Source organism: Giraffa tippelskirchi, chromosome 9, assembly GCF_054371585.1.
Source record: "Giraffa tippelskirchi isolate mGirTip1 chromosome 9, T2T-mGirTip1v1.2.pri, whole genome shotgun sequence".
NCBI lineage: Eukaryota > Metazoa > Chordata > Mammalia > Artiodactyla > Giraffidae > Giraffa > Giraffa tippelskirchi.
In genome coordinates this window covers 21,899,811-21,906,176 of record NC_137283.1, presented here as the reverse complement: position 1 = coordinate 21,906,176, position 6,366 = coordinate 21,899,811, and the positions used below count along the sequence as shown (strand labels likewise).

Genomic DNA, 6,366 nt, shown 5'->3' with positions numbered 1-6,366 from the left:
AGATTCAATGCAATCCCTATCAAGCTACCAACGGTATTTTTCACAGAACTAGAACAAATCATTTCACAATTTGTATGGAAACATAAGAAACCTCGAATAGCCAAGGCAATCTTGAGAAAGAAGAATGGAACTGGAGGAATCAAGCTGCCTGACTTCAGGCTCTACTACAAAGCCACAGTCATCAAGACAGTATGGTACTGGCACAAAGATAGAAATATAGATCAATGGAACAAAATAGAAAGCCCAGAGATAAACCCACGCACATATGGACACCTTATCTTTGACAAAGGAGGCAAGAACATACAATGGAGAAAAGACAATCTCTTTAACAAGTGGTGCTGGGAAAACTGGTCAACCACTTGTAAAAGAATGAAACTAGAACACTTTCTAACACCATACACAAAAATAAACTCAAAATGGATTAAAGATCTAAACGTAAGACCAGAAACTCTAAAACTCCTGGAGGAAAACATAGGCAAAACACTCTCCGACATAAATCATGGCAGGATCCTCCATGACCCACCTCCCAGAATATTGGAAATAAAAGCAAAAATAAACAAATGGGCCCTAATTAAAATTAAAAGCTTTTGCACAAGAAAGGAAAGTATAAGCAAGGTGAAAAGACAGCCTTCAGAATGGGAGAAAATAATAGCAAACGAAGCAACAGACAAACAATTAATCTCAAAAATATACAAGCATTAGTATACTGTATTGTTGTTTTTCTTTCTGGCTTACTTCACTCTGTATAATGGGCTCCAGTTTCATCCATCTCAGTAGAACCGGTTCAAATGTATTTTTTTAATGGCTGAGTAATATTCCATTGTGTATATGTACCACAGCTTCCTTATCCATTCATCTGCTGATGGACATCTAGGTTGCTTCCATGTCCTGGCTATTGTAAACAGTGCTGCGATGAACATTGGGGTACACGCGTCTCTTTCAATTCTGGTTTCCTCGGTGTATATGCCCAGCAGTGGGATTGCTGGGTCATATGGCAGTTCTATTCCCAGTTTTTTAAGGAATCTCCACACTCTTCTCCATAGTGGCTGTACTAGTTTGCATTCCCACCAACAGTGTAAGAGGGTTCCCTTTTCTCCACACCCTCTCCAGCATTTATTGCTTGTAGACTTTTGGATAGCAGCCATTCTGACTGGTGTGAAATGATACCTCATTGTGGTTTTGATTTGCATTTCTCTAATAATGAGTGATGTTGAGCATCTTTTCATGTGTTTGTTAGCCATCTGTATGTCTTCTTTGGAGAAAGAAAAACAACAATACAGTATACTAATGCATATATATGGAATCTGAAAGATGGTAACGATAACCCTATATGCGAGACAGAATAAGAGACACAGATGCATGGAACAATTTTATGGACTCTGAGGGAGAAGGTGAGGGTGGGACGTTCTGGGAGAATGGCATTGAGACATGTGTATTGTCATATGTGAAACAGAGCACCATTCCATGTTCGATGCATGTGACAAGGGCTCAGGGCCGGGGCAATGGGATGATCCAGAAGGATGAGAGGGGGAGGGAGGTGGGTGGGGGGTCCGGGAAGGGGAACACATGTAAACCCATGGCTGATTCTTGTCAATGTATGGCAAAAACTATTACAATATTGTAAAGTAATTAGCCCCCAACTAAAATAAATAAATTTATTAAAAAAAAAAAAAAAAAAAAATATACAAGCAACTTCTGCAGCTGAATTCCAGAAAAATAAACGACCCAATCAAAAAATGGGCCAAAGAACTAAACAGACATTTCTCCAAAGAAGACATACAGATGGCTAACAAACACATGAAAAGATGCTCAACATCACTCATTATTAGAGAAATGCAAATCAAAACCACAATGAGGTACCATTTCACACCAGTCAGAATGGCTGCTATCCAAAAGTCTACAAGCAATAAATGCTGGAGAGGGTGTGGAGAAAAGGGAACCCTCTTACACTGTTGGTGGGAATGCAAACTAGTACAGCCACTATGGAGAACAGTGTGGAGATTCCTTAAAAAACTGGGAATAGAACTGCCATATGACCCAGCAATCCTACTGCTGGGCATACACACCAAGGAAACCAGAATTGAAAGAGACGCGTGTACCCCAGTGTTCATCGCAGCACTGTTTACAATAGCCAGGACATGGAAGCAACCTAGATGTCCATCAGCAGACGAATGGATAAGGAAGCTGTGGTACATATACACAATGGAATATTACTCAGCCATTAAAAAGAATATATTTGAATTAGTTCTATTGAGATGGAGGAAACTGGAGCCCATTATACAGAGTGAAGTAAGCCAGAAAGAAAAACACCAATACAGTATACTAATGCATATATATGGAATTTGAAAGATGGTAACGATAACCCTATATGAGACAGAATAAGAGACACAGATGCATAGAACAGTCTTATGGACTCTGAGGGAGAAGGTGAGGGTGGGACGTTCTGGGAGAATAGCATTGAAACACGTATATTATCATATGTGAAACAGAACACCATTCCATGTTCAATGCATGAGACAAATGCTCAGGGCTAGGGCAATGGGATGACCCCGAGGGATGGGATGGGGAGGGAGGTGGGAGGGGGGTTCAGGATGGGAACACATGTAAACCCATGGCTGATTCATGTCAATATGTGGCAAAAACCACTACAATATTGTAAAGTAATTAGTCCCCAACTAAAATAAATAAATTTATTTAAAAAAAAAGAGATTAATATCTATGTAAGGTGACAGATTGTAACTAGACTTATTGTGGCGATCGTTCTGAAATGTATAGAAGGCCAATTGTACTTCAAAAACAAACATATTCATAGAAAAAAAGATTTGTGGTTACCAGAGGTGGAGGACAAGAGGAGGTGGAATCGGATGAAGGTAGTAGAAAGGAACAAAATTTCAGTTATGAGATAAATTAGTATTGGGGACATAATGTATTTACCACATGGTAAATATATCACTGTTGAATTTCATATAAGAAGGTTGTTAAGACAGTCAATCCTAACAGTTATCAACACAAGAAAAATGTATATGTCTTTAATTATACACACACACACATATATATACATACAAATATGAGATTATTGTCATTAAGCTTACTGTGTCAATCATTTCATGATGTATGCAAGTCAAATCAATGGTCTATACCTTAAATGTAAACAGTGCTGTATGTCAACTATATCTCAAAAAATTGGAGAACTAAAAGCACTGTCAGTTAAAAAAACAGAGAGAGATAAAGTATTCCATTGTTTGGAGCTACACCCTTCAAATCAACTTTCTCTTGAGGTATTGAGCCTTCCATCACTAGAGATGGTCAACCAGAATCTGAAGAAATGGTTATCAGTGACATCATAGACAAGGAAACAGAGGGCTGAACTAAGTCAAAATAGGCCAGCCTGGGTCTGTGCACACTTGGCCAGGAGTCACAGCATGGTGGGTGAGAGGTGTGGGGAGAGTATAGCATGAATCAGACCTCTGTCTCCAAATTGAGACATGGTATGTGGGAACTGTCAACCTTGTTGGGTGACGTCCTTTTTACTCCTGTTTATAGGGACAGTGTTGCTCAGTCATGTCAGACTCTTTGGGATCCCATGGACTGTAGGCCACCAGGTTCCTCTGTCCATGGAATTCTCCAGGCAAGAATACTAGAGTCAGTTGCCATTTCCTTCTCCAGCGGATCTTTCCTATCCCAGGGATCAAACCCAGGTCTCCTGCATTGCGGGCAGATTCTTTACCATTGGCACCACCAGGGAAGCCCAATTTATAAGTTTAAGCAAATAAGTATCCTTTTCAAAGTGTGATCTTTATGACTGAGAATACTGTAAATTATTATATGCCTTTAGCAACTGCTGACTTCTAAATTTTGACTCATTTTCGCATCATGTTTCTTTTAAAATATCTTGACTACTCTACTCATGTGATGATAAAAAGAAATTTCCATGGGAAACAAAGTTGAGAACAAAGTCCCCCCGCCCCACTCAAGAACTGCATGTGCCTTGCTCTAGCATCAGACCTGGCCATCGCTTGCTCCCCTCTCAGCCCTTGCTCCCCATGGCCCTGAGGGAGGGTGGGCCATAGCGGCCTCCAAGAGTAGGAGGTGAGCGGGAGCAGGTCTGGGAGTTTAAGTGTCACGGTGGAGCACCTGCAGCGACACAGCAAAGACAGGCCCAGGAGCAATGGTGTCCAAAGAGAAACACGCAGTAAAAAATCTCAACATGGAAAATGTCCACCCGGACAGTGAGAAAAGGATGAAAATGGATAAGATGCTAATAAAGAAGAGCCTCTAGCCCTCCCGGTGGGAGCTGTGAACACCGTGTACCTAGAGGAAATTGTAGGTGGTTCCGTGTTAGGCAGCCTATCCTGCAGTATAGATGGGACATGACTTGGAGGCATGGAGAGCCACAGGTAAGGATGAGAGAAGAGAATATGGAAAGGACTGGGGAGGAAGTGAGGAAGCTGATGGATTATCTGAGGGAAAAGCATTTGAGTCATAGTCTCTGGACAGTTGGTGGTGCTAGAGAAGACTCTTGAGAGTCCTTTGGACTGCAAGGAAATCAAACCAGACAATCCTAAAGAAAATCAATCCTGAATATTCATTAGGACTGATGCTGAAGCTCTAATACTTTGGCAACCTGATGCAAAGAGTCAAATCTTTGGAAAAGACCCTGATGCTGAGAAAGATTGAAAGTAAAAGAAGAGGGTGGAAGAGAATGAGATGGTTAGATAGCATCACTGACTCAATGGACAGGAATTTGAGCAAACTGTGGGAGATAGTGGAGGAGGACAGAGGAGCCTGGTGTGCTGTTGGCCATGGGGTAGCAAAGCATCAGACATGACTTAGTGACTGAACAACAACTGTGGGCCGTTAGCACAGACCCCCTCACCATGACCATCATGATGACTTTTGCCTTCTGCCTTGAATCCTGATGTTTTCCCTGAAGTTAACAGGGAGACACACATGTTTCCTAAACTTACAGGTTTGTGACGTATGTTTGCTGTAAACCTTTTGTGTTACTTGTTTCTTGTGGGCCTCCTATTACTAGCTTCTAATTGAATGCTGTGCTTCTGACCCAATCTGTCAGTTTCTGTCAGCAGGAGAGGTTTACCTATTGCATGGATGTTCACTATATGCTACTGCTAAGTCACTTCAGGGGCTTCCCTTGTGGCTCAGCTGGTAAACAATCTGCCTGCAATACAGGAGACCTTGGTTCAATCCCTGGGTTAGGAAGATCCCCTGGAGAATGGAACGGCTAGCCACTCCAGTATTCTGGCCTGAGAATTCCACGGACTGTATGGTCCCCAGGGTTGCAAAGAGTCGTACATGACTGAGCGACTTTCACTTTCAAGTCAACTTCAGTTGTGTCCAGCTCTTTGCGACGCCATGGACTGTAGCCCAACAGGCTCCACTCTCCATGAGATTCTCTAGCCAAGAATACTGGAGCAAGTTGCAATGCCCTTCTCCAGGGGAATCTGAGTTTTACCTATTGCATGGAAAGATGTTCGTTATATATTATGAAACTAATAAAGCAGTTTAAAGAAGCAGAAGAATTAAATAAAGTCCACTACTAAGGTCACTTCCTAAACCAAAGTCTTCAGATTTGGTAAACCCCGTGGCAAATGAGAACCCTAAAATAAGGGGCTGCGGTGGAAGGAATCTGGGAAAGGAAAGGGTGTTCTAAATATATCACATCTCAGGCGCTGTACCAGAAGAAATGCAGGCAAATCTGTCATGGCATCATGAACACACTCTGCAAATGACAAAACTATTCTCTCTGACAAGCTCTTGGGAAGCAACACAACACAGTATATCCTTTTAACTCAGACTCAGGGGTGGGGAGGGAAGAGAGAAGCCATGAAGACCAAGTAATACAAGGCATATAACAGATAGATGCATTTGGGTTATCAGCTGTCATTGTGAAAACACGTGCGCGCGCACACACACACACACACACACACACACACACACACAATGAAACAGGGAAGTCAAGCTACAGGATTGAAGACTTCTAAGGTTGTACTTTCAAAATATGCATGAATGTTGCTGCTGGTGATCAAGTGTGTTTGCTAATCAAATAATGTATGGGTTCTTTTGGAAAGCAGTAATTAATTGATTACTGAAGATAGCCAGTCGCTGGGAGTCATGCTTACTACCTGAAGGGAATAACAGTGTCAAATAAGAGCACATTGCCCATTCTCAGCTTAGCTTTCTGGAAGCTCATAAATTAGGCAGCCATCTGAGCCCTCCTGCATCCCACTTAAACACTCTAAATACTGCATTTTTTATGATAGCTGAGAGTTCTCACACTTATGTCTGTTGACAGAGCTGCTGATAATGCACTGACACTGCAATCTGGTAAGAAATACTGGGATTTTT

The 6,366-nt window shown here is 41.7% G+C and overlaps 1 pseudogene; it reads left to right on the top strand.

Moving 5' to 3' along the window:
• The first annotated feature begins 4,168 nt into the window (after positions 1 to 4,168).
• On the top strand, positions 4,169 to 4,912 carry LOC145521300 (protein BEX1-like; annotated as a pseudogene).
• The last annotated feature ends 1,454 nt before the right edge of the window (positions 4,913 to 6,366 follow it).